General features: G+C 38.4%; 1 non-coding gene across 1 annotated transcript; it reads left to right on the forward strand.

Moving 5' to 3' along the window:
- The first annotated feature begins 348 nt into the window (after positions 1-348).
- Positions 349-454, forward strand: LOC118652208. Its single transcript, XR_004966476.1, has one exon. It is a non-coding gene; the product is annotated as a U6 spliceosomal RNA (small nuclear RNA).
- Positions 455-11,126: the final 10,672 nt, after the last annotated feature.

Here is an 11,126-nt window from a genome sequence, read left to right on the forward strand (position 1 = left end):
TGTTCGGCCGGCTTCTGGTACGTTTGGCTTCGCTCCACTGCTTCGAGCGTATGTATGCAAATTAACCGCCATCTTTGTTGGCAGTTAATTTGCATATCGCCCTGATTAGCCAATGGGAAGCGTAGCAAAGGTACGGTCAATTACCTTTTTGTCTTTTATTCGATAGGATTATTTTAAACTGAGAAACATTTGCTAAGGTTGGCCAAGGAACCAAGGAAGATCGCCTGTCAGGGCACCACTGTGTAGATGATTCCAGCCCTTGGTTTGACCTGCAGCATTCAGATCTTTTCTACCATCCTGCCTTTTCCTGCCTTTTTGGGGTGCCATCTAAATGGAGTTCAGATTTCAGTGCTCGCTTTGGCAGCACATATACTAAAATTGGAACGATACAGAGAAGATTAGCATCCCCCTGTGCAAGGAAGACACGCAAATTCGTGAAGCGTTCCATATTTTTTTACCCTTTTAATTACTACCTTCTTATTTTTAACCAGTATTATTACTGCTACCATTTTACCATTTTTTAAAGTGCCATTTTATTTTTTCTTTATTTTATTTTGGGATTAGTGTCCTCCATTCTATTTTCATCGTTATATTATTAGTTGTTTCTAGTTTGCATCCATCTCCAGGGAGCTGTTGCTGGAATTTGTTGGGATTAGTGGAGGTTCTATAGGAGTATTCTCTGTATATAAAAAGTCTCTTCCCCTCTTCCACTTCATTCTCTCTTTTCGCTCTTTTTTTCTTTTCTTTTCTTTTCTCGCTTTTATTTTCCCCCCTCCTTTTTCCCAATTTCATTTTTGCACTCCTTTTTTTGGTCCCTACTTTTCTTTTCTTTTTTCTATTTTATCATTTTCTCTTCCTTCTTCCTTATCCCCTAATTCTCTTAATTCAGGTGGTCACCTTTATTTGGGGTTATTAATATCGTGAATATATTTGTGTTTAGTGCCTGGTACGTGGTGCCTTGTTGTGTTGTATTTTGTGCCTTTAAATCAATGCAGCAGATCCAAGCAACAGCAGCCTCCTGAGCACCACACCCTCTGCTGAGGAATAGCAGCTGTACGTGAAGCCTCCCCCCACCAGCCAGAAGAGCCATCACAGCTGTGAACAGCACCCACCAGAGGAGCTGCTGCCAACTGAGGAGCAGCTGCTACTGCAACCGCCCGAAGAACAACCACAGACCAAGGAGTCACTGCCACCCAGGGAGCAGCCACTGAACGACTCAACATCTAGATATGTCAGTGAGATCAAACATGGGTAGACAAAGAAACCCCCAAAAGAAAGAGAAGGAGGACTCTCCAGAAAAGCAGCTAAGTAATACAGAGGCATGCAACATGACAGAAAAAGAATTCAGAATAAGGGTCCTAGAGTGCATAAACCGGATGGAGGAAAAAATCAACAACTTCTACAAGAAGCAAGAAGAAACAGATGAAAAAGTCAACTACCTATGCAAGAAGCAAGAAGAAACAGATGAAAAAATCAATAACATATGGAAGAAACTAGAAGAAACAGATGAAAAAATCAACAACTTAAGTAAGACCCAAGAAGAAATGAAGAGTGATATAGCTGCAATAAAAAACACCCTTGAAAGTATCAACGATAGACTAGGAGAAGCGGAGGACCGAATTAGTGAATTAGAAGACAAGGAAGCATAACACACCCAAAATGTACTGCAATTGGAGAAAAAAATTAAAAGGCAGGAGGAGAGCCTAAGGGAGTTTTGGGACAACATGAAACGAAACAACATACGAATAATAGGGGTGCCAGAACAACAGAAAGATGAACAAGGATTAGAAAACCTATTTGAAGAAATAATATCAGAAAACTTCCCTGAGGTGGGGAAGAAAAAAGTCACACAAGCCCAGAGAGTCCCAAACAAGGTGAACCCGAAAAGACCCACACCAAGACACATCATAATTTCCATGGCAAATGTTCAGGACAAAGAGAGAATCTTACAGGCTGCAAGAGAGAGACGGAAAGTTACATACAAGGGATCTCCCATTAGATTATCAAATGATTTCTCAACAGAAACACATCAGGCCAGAAAAGAATGGACGGAAATTTACAAAGTGATGCAAAGCAAAGGACTGAATCCAAGAATACTCTATCCAGCAAGGCTATCATTCAAACTTGAAGGGGAAATAAGAAGCTTCACAGACAAAAAAGGGCTAAGGGAGTTTATCACCACCAAGCAAACATTGCAAGGAATGCTAAAGGGACTGGTATAAAAATAAGAAATAAAAAGCTCAGAAAGAAAACAGCCACACAAAAAAAGAAATGGCTACAATCAAGTACCTTTCAATAATAACTTTAAACGTAAATGGACTAAATGCTCCAACCAAAAGACATCAAGTGGCTGAATGGATAAAAAAACATGACCCATACATCTGCTGTCTACAAGAAACCCACCTCATTAGAAGCGACTCACACAGACTGAACGTGAAACGATGGAAAAATATCTTTCAGGCAAATGGAAAGGAAAAGAAAGCTGGGGTAGCAATACTTATATCGGACAAAATAGACCTCAAAGTGAAGGCCATAAGAAGAGATAAGGAAGGCCACTTCATAATACTAAAGGGATCAATACAACAAGAAGATATAAACCTGATAAACATATATGCACCCAATGCAGGAGCACCCAAATTCATAAAAAAACTCCTAGAAGATATCAAAGGAGAGATTGACAACAATACAATCATAGTAGGGGACTTTAATACACCACTGACAGCACTGGATAAGTCCTCTAGACAAACAATCAGCAAAGATACAGCAATCCTAAATGACTCACTAGATCAGATGGACTTAATAGACATCTTCAGAACACTTCACCCCAATGCCACGGAATATACATTCTACTCAAGTGCTCATAATACATATTCAAAAATAGACCATATATTGGGTCACAAGCAAAGTATCCCCAAATTCAAGAAGATTGAAATCATAAAAAGCATCTTCGCAGACCACGATGGCATAATATTAGAAATAAACTACAATAAAAACAACCCAAAATACTCAAACACCTGGAAGCTGAATAGCATGCTATTAAATATTGATAGGGTTACCAATGAAATCAAAGAAGAAATTCGAAACATCCTGGAAACTAATGACAATGAAAACACAACAATACAAAACCTATGGGACACAATGAAAGCAGTCTTGAGAGGGAAGTTTATAGCTCTACAGGCCTATCTCAAAAAACAAGAAAAAATGGTAGTAAATCATCTAACTCTACAACTCAAAGAATTAGAAAGAGAGCAACAAGAAAAGCCCAGAGTGAGCAGAAGGAAGGAGATAATAAAGATTAGAGCAGAAATAAATGACATAGAGACCAAAAAAACAATACAGAAAATCAATGAAACCAAGAGCTGGTTCTTTGAAAGGATAAACAAGATTGACAAACCTCTAGCCAGACTCACCAAGAAGCAAAGAGAGAGGACCCAAATAAACAAAATCAGAAACGATAGAGGCGAAATAACAACAGACCCCACAGAAATACAAATGATTGTTAAAAAATACTATGGACAGCTCTACTCCAACAAACTAGACAACCTGGAGGAAATGGACAAATTCCTAGAAAAATACAACATTCCAAAACTCAATCAGGAAGAATCTAAAAATCTCAACAGGCCAATAACTATGGAAGAAATTGAAGCAGTCATCAAAAAGCTTCCAGCAAACAAAAGCCCAGGACCAGACGGCTTCACAGGGGAGTTTTACCAAACATTCAAGGAAGAACTAAAAACCTATCCTCCTCAGACTACTACAAAAAATTCAAGAGGAAGGAACACTTCCAACCTCATTCTATGAAGCCAGCATCACCCTAATACCAAAACCAGGTAAAGACAACACAATGAAAGAGAATTACAGGCCAATATCCCTCATGAACATAGATGCCAAAATCCTCAACAAAATCTTAGCAAATCGGATCCAGCAGTACATCAGAAAGATCATGCAACATGAGCAAGTAGGATTTATCCCAGGAATGCAAGGATGGTACAATATCCGCAAATCAATAAACGTGATACATCACATAAACAAATTGAAAGAAAAAAACCACATGGTCATATCAATTAATGCAGAAAAAGCATTTGACAAAATTCAACACCCATTTTTGATAAAAACTCTCAGTAAGGCGGGAGTAGAAGGATCATACCTCAACATAATAAAAGCCATATATGACAGGCCCACAGCCAACATCATACTCAATGGACAAAAACTAACACCATTTCCCCTAAGAACAGGAACAAGACAGGGATGCCCCCTCTCACCACTCCTGTTCAACATAGTACTGGAAGTGTTAGCCATTGCAATTCGGCAAGAAGAAGAAATAAAAGGCATCCAAATTGGAAAAGAGGAAGTAAAACTGTCCTTATTTGCAGATGACATGATATTATACATACAAAACCCTAGAGACTCCATCAAAAAGCTACTAGATTTAATACATGAATTTGGCAATGTAGCAGGATACAAAATTAACCCCAAGAAATCTGAGGCATTTCTATACACCAATAGTGAACTTTCAGAAAGAGAGATTATAAAAACAATCCCGTTTACCATCGCACCAAAAAAATTAAGCTACCTAGGAATAAACTTAACTAAAGAGGTAAAAGACCTCTACTCAGAAAACTACAGGACGTTGAAAAAAGAGATAGAGGAAGACATAAACAGATGGAAGAACATACCGTGTTCATGGATTGGTAGAATCAACATCATTAAAATGTCCATACTACCCAAAGCAATCTATAAATTCAACGCACTTCCCATTAAAATACCAACGGCATACTTCAGAGATGTAGAACGAACTCTCCAAAAATTCATCTGGAATAAAAAAAGACCCCGAATAGCTGCAGCAATCCTGAAAAAGAACAAAGTACGTGGGATCTCAATACCAGATATCAAGATGTATTACAAAGCCACTGTTCTCAAAACTGCTTGGTACTGGCACAAGAATAGGCATAAAGATCAATGGAATAGAATAGAGAGCCCAGAAATCGGCCCGAACCAATATGCTCAATTAATATTTGACAAAGGAGGCAAGAACATACAATGGAGCCAAGATAGTCTCTTCAATAAATGGTGTTGGGAAAATTGGACAGATATATGCAAGAAAATGAAACTAGACCACCAACTTACACCATACACAAAAATAAACTCAAAATAGATAAAGGACTTAAATGTACGACAGGAAACCATAAAAATTCTAGAAGAATCCAAAGGCAACCAAATCTCAGACATATGCCGAAGCAATTTCTTCACTGATACAGCTCCTAGGGCACTTGAAACTAAAGAGAAAATGAACAAATGGGACTACTTCAAAATAAAAAGCTTCTGCACAGCAAAAGAAACCATCAACAAAACAAGAAAATCCACTGTGTGGGAAAACATATTTGCCAATGTCATATCTGATAAGGGCCTAATCTCCAAAATTTATAGGGAACTCATACAACTTAACAAAAGGAAGATAAACAATCCAATCAAAAAATGGGCAAAGGACCTAAATAGACACCTTTCAAAAGAGGACTTTCAGAAAGCCAAGAGACATATGAAAACATGCTCAAAGTCACTAATCATCCGAGAGATGCAAATCAAAACAACAATGAGGTACCATCTCACACCTGTCAGACTGGCTATCATCAACAAATCAACAAACAACAGGTGCTGGAGAGGATGTGGAGAAAAAGGAACACTTGTGCACTGCTGGTGGGAATGCAGACTGGTGCAGCCACTATGGAAGACAGTATGGAGTTTCCTCAAAAACTGAAAATGGAACTCCCATTTGACCCTGTGATCCCTCTTCTAGGAATATATCCCAAGAAACCAGAAACACCAATCAGAAAGGCTATATGCACCCCTATGTTCATAGCAGCACAATTCACCATAGCTAAGATCTGGAAACAGCCTAAGTGCCCATCAGTAGATGAATGGATTAGAAAACTGTGGTACATCTACACGATGGAATACTATGCTGCTCTAAAAAGGAAGGAACTCTTACCATTTGCAACATCATGGATGGAACTGGAGAGCATTATGCTAAGTGAAATAAGCCAGTCAATGAAGGAAAAATACCACATGATCTCACTCATTCATGGATAATAGAGACCATTATAAACTTTTGAACAATAATAGATACAGAGGCAGAGCTGCCTCAAACAGATTGTCAAACTGCAGTGGGAAGGCCGGGGAGGATTGGGGGACAGGAGGTAGGGGGGTAAGAGATCAACCAAAGGACTTGTATGCATGCATATAAGCATAACCAATGGACATAAGACACTGGGGGATAGGGGAGGCTAGGGGACTGTCTAGGGCGGGGGGGGGGGGAAATGGACACATATATAATACCCTTTGTATTACTTTAAGCAATAAAAAAAATAAATAAAAAAATAATAAAAAAAAAAAGTGGAGTTCAGATTTCAATAATGAACCTGAGCACTGTATCTGTAGTAAAGCATTGCTGAATTTCTTATTTCAGGATGTAAATATAGGCTTTGAATTCTTCATTCACAGCTCTTTCCAAGTGTTTAGCACATGTGCATGCAGACTGGACATATTATAGACAACCTTGTCATATCAGAATTAATGAGATTTAGAAGGTTAGGCCCCAGCTATGAGACTAATTAAAGTGTATAAGTGCACAAGTTAGAAATTAGTCATTAATCTGAGTTCAAATCTCTTTATAGGTTGTATATAATACTCATGAGCTAAAAAGATACATTTCTGATCCCAGAAGCCTCCTAGTCTTTATGTAGAGCATAGAGTATATATGTGTATATATATAATAAATAGTATGTTCATACAGATATTTATAATGTATGGTCTTTTTTCTTAGAAAAATAAAATCACAGTTATAGTTACTTTATTTTAGTAACATATCCAAGACTGTCATAAATTTTTACTTAAATAACCATATTTTTTGAGCCAAGTCCCCCTACAACTAAGGACAACTCTTTGCAACAGAGTGTTGAGCATGGGGTAAATTCTGGTATGACTTGAGAGAGTGAAACTGATTAATACCTCTGTATTAACAAACTAGGTTAATATTCTACATGAAATTTGCACAATGATTCACATTTTATTGGACAATTTAAGTTATTCTAAAATTTTTAATAGCATGGTTAGTTGCAGAATGGCCTAACTTTCTTTACTTCTGCAAATTGATATAATATTTAACATATGGAAAGATTTTTAAATGTAATGTAACCTGTAACTAAGAAGTAGCTACTTCTATCAAAATTTCTAAGACCAAAATCAGTAATAGAGTATGTTTAATGTCTATGTTAAAAGGTGGAGAGGCTAATCTTAATTGGTGTAATCATACTTGTCATGATTATACTAGTATATTACATATAAAAATTTGCCCTGGGACAAATGCTAAAGCAATGTACAGAGTATTGGAGTAGCCTCACTCTGAACCTAACGAGTTAACAATTAAGGCATGGGGTACATAGAAATTAGCAAGCATTCATCTACTCTACTAGTATATTTTCCTGGATTTGCAAGTTGGCATATGATAGTCAATTACTCTAAGAAGAGTATAGTATTTTGATGGTAAGTGCTTGAAAATGTGAAAATTCATTTTCCAATCCACCGGTTTCTTCCTAGTCACCATTTAACATGGAATCTTTTCCCCTGGCAAGGGCAGGGTAGATAAATCACAATAACCAATTAGTACAAAATAAAATGACAGGTGATTCATTATCAAAGTATATGTTCTGATTAAAAATAGTGAAATTTGGTTTTTAGTATGTATGTGTTTTTCCTTTTATGCAGCTATTTGAGCAGTGGCCCCAATGTAGTTGCCTTGTTTACAAGGAGATAAAGGAGTACTAGGTAAATTTGCCTTTTGACCCCAATATCACAGTCTTACCTTCATCATATCTTAGGTAAATAATGATGTGGTTAATACTTCTCTATTCAAAATAAACTCCAAACTTAAAAACATGGTATCTTTAGCTACAACATAATTTTCATTTAAAATCTTTTCTGGTGTCCTGATTTATGTACTTGGAATCTAATTATTTAAATAACCTTGTAGAAATTATTTTAACTGTGTATCATTACATCAAATACTATATGTTCCAATGACTATGGTTCTTTATAACAATGCAAAAAATATAAATTTTTATAATGAACCAGTTAATAAATATTACTGTACTTCCTCCTAGGCATAGCCTATATAGTCATGAGTAAGTGAGTGTCTTTACTCTCATGTGGCTTACAGTATCAATTTATAGAGGAAGAAAAAATAATACAGATTCTCTGCCATATTTTATAATTCAAATATCCTATCTAATGAGAGACAAACATGGTAATTGACCATACCTTCGCTATGCCTCCCATTGGCTAATCAGTGCGATATGCAAATTACCCACCAACAATGATGGCGGCTAATTTGCATACTGAAGGCAGGGTGGGACAGCACCATCCCGCCTGTCCTGCTGCCATTCGGGCCTGCTGTCTGCGACCTGAGGCGGCGGGCGTCCGTGTGCAACCCGACCTGGGGTGGCTGGGTGGTGCAGCAGCAATTGGCCAGCCTGCCTGGCCTCCATCCAGGTGTCCTGTGTGTGACCCGACCCAGGGTGGCTGGGTGGGGCAGCAGCGATTGGCTGGCCCACCCAGGAGTCCCGTGTGCAACCGGCCCAGGGCGTTGCGTGTGCGACACGACCTGGGGCAGTGCCACAACCCCCGGATTGGCCCTGCCATGTGCATGAACCAGGGAGGCACCCCAACCCCCGGATCGGCCCTGCTGTGTGCATGACCCGGGGTGGCACCCCAACCCCCGTATTGGCCCTGCCATGTGCACAACCCGGGGAGACAGGGCAGGCACCAAGGGATCGGGCCTGCCATCTGCCACCCAGGGAGCGGGCCTAAGCCAGCAGGTGGTTATCTCCCAAGGGGTCCTAGACTGTGAGAGGGCACAAGTGGGGCTGAGGGACCCCCTCCCACCCTCCCTCTCCCACCAGTGCACAAATTTTTGTGCACCAGGCCTCTAGTATATATATATATATTAGTGCTAAAATTTAATAGGCAATTATTCATACTCTAGAAGAGAATGACAGTTAATTGACAGAGAAAAGTGTGCAAATTATTCTAATGTAAGAAATGCAGCTATAATCCTCCTAATAAAACTATAAACTGAGCCCTGACCAGTTTGGCTCAGTGGATAGAGCATCGACCTGCGGACTGAAAGGTCCCAGGTTCGATTCCAGTCAAGGGCATTTACCTTGGTTGTGGGCACATCCCCAGTAGAGGGTGTGCAGGAGGCAGCTAATCAATGTTTCTCTCTCATTGATGTTTCTAACTCTCTATCCCTCTCCCTTCCTCTCTGTAAAAAATTAACAAAATATATTAAATAAACATTAAAAAAACTATAAACTGAATTATCTGGGAGTATGTGAGAGGGAGAAATTATACCAACATGGCTGGAGGTTCCAATATAAGAATAAATAATTATTACATGAACATTCATATTTCCACAAATTTTAATTACATGGTAATCACATACAGATTGATTGCAACTAGGATAAATTGAGTTATTTAGAATGCAAAATTTTCCTTTTCTCTCTCCCATTTTGCATACCCTTGCATACACACAGCCCATTTAAGAATTCAAAGTTAGCCCTAGCCAGTGTTGCTCAGTGTATAGGGCATCGGCCTGCGGACTGAAGGGCACATACCTTGATTGCAGGCTCGATCCTGCCAGGGATCCTGTGGGAGTCTCACATGAAAGTTCTCTCTCTCTCTCTATCTCTCTCTCTCTCTCTCTCTCTCTCTCCTTCCCTTCTACTCTCTCTGGAAATCAATGGAAAAATATCCTCAGATGAGGATTAACAACAATAACAATAAGAATTCAAAGTTAAATATTTATTATTTTTGGAGTTACCTGCAAACTGGGTTTTAACTGCCCTATGATTACTTTTGCTTGTAAGCTTTTTGTTTTGTTTTATTTTAATCTGCTTTTTTGCGTACTTTTAATCTGAGTGGGAAAACCTAATGCCATATAACCATGTTCTAAGGCTTTCTCCTTCCCTAATCACCTTGATGATTATTGGCTTAAGTAAAGTTAGAAAATCAATTCCTTAATTCCCAAGTTTGTTTCAATTACCAAATATTGTTACATTTCTATTTTGACCCAAACCACAGTGTATTATCTGTAAATTGGGAGTAACTAATGTTTTCTTCTAAAAGGTGAATGTACATTTTTGGGCCTCCTTCCTATTCAAGTGTATAATTCTGCTATGCAAAGTAGCTTGTTTCAAGTAGACATTTTACCAACCAGTCCTGGGAACAGTGTTGCACTTTGGCTTTGTGTATGATAATGGTGTTCATTCTTTCAACAAATGCTCATCGGTTATCTATTTTATGTGAAGCATTGTCTAAGCACTGACGTCACAGCAGTGAGCAAAACAAAATCCCCTGCCACTGTAGAATTTACATCATTCTAGAAGGAGGAGAAAATGATTTAGTTTCATTCCCGGTCTAGATACTAATCATTTTTAAAATATATATATATATATATATATATATATATATATATATATATATTATTGATTTCAGAGAGGAAGGGAGAGGGAGAGAGAGATAGAAACATCAATGAGGAGAGAGAATCATTGATCTGGCTGCCTCCTGCACACCCCCGTACTGGGATCGAGCTCACAACCCGGGCATGTGTTCTGACCAGGAATCGAACCATGATGTCCAGGTTCACAGGTTGACGCTCAACCAGTGAGCTATGCTGGCTGGACTAGATACTAATCATTTTAATGAGAATTTATAAATACCAGTTTGGATTTCTAATAACATTTATGTACTCTTTTAAAATAGTTCCATATATTTTAAGCATCTCTATTTTCACTGTTTTGAATACCTCCTGAAAGTCTCACATCTCTAAATAAACTGGACAATCCTCTTGAGAGACCCCACAAGCTTGCTTTTCTATTCACACTTCCACTTACAGCTGGCTGGAAGGCTAATCTCCCATTTGATCAAAATAGATTTATATTGGATGCAATTATAGGTTCATTTTCATGTCTGCTCTTCAGTGCAACTTCTTTCTTCCCCAAGATAGTTATAGAGAAGCATATTCACTCTCTTGTTCTTAAATGTGGTACATCTGTAATAGTGTCAACAATGAA

The sequence above is a fragment of the Myotis myotis genome, unplaced genomic scaffold (assembly GCF_014108235.1).
Source record: "Myotis myotis isolate mMyoMyo1 unplaced genomic scaffold, mMyoMyo1.p scaffold_m19_p_3, whole genome shotgun sequence".
NCBI lineage: Eukaryota > Metazoa > Chordata > Mammalia > Chiroptera > Vespertilionidae > Myotis > Myotis myotis.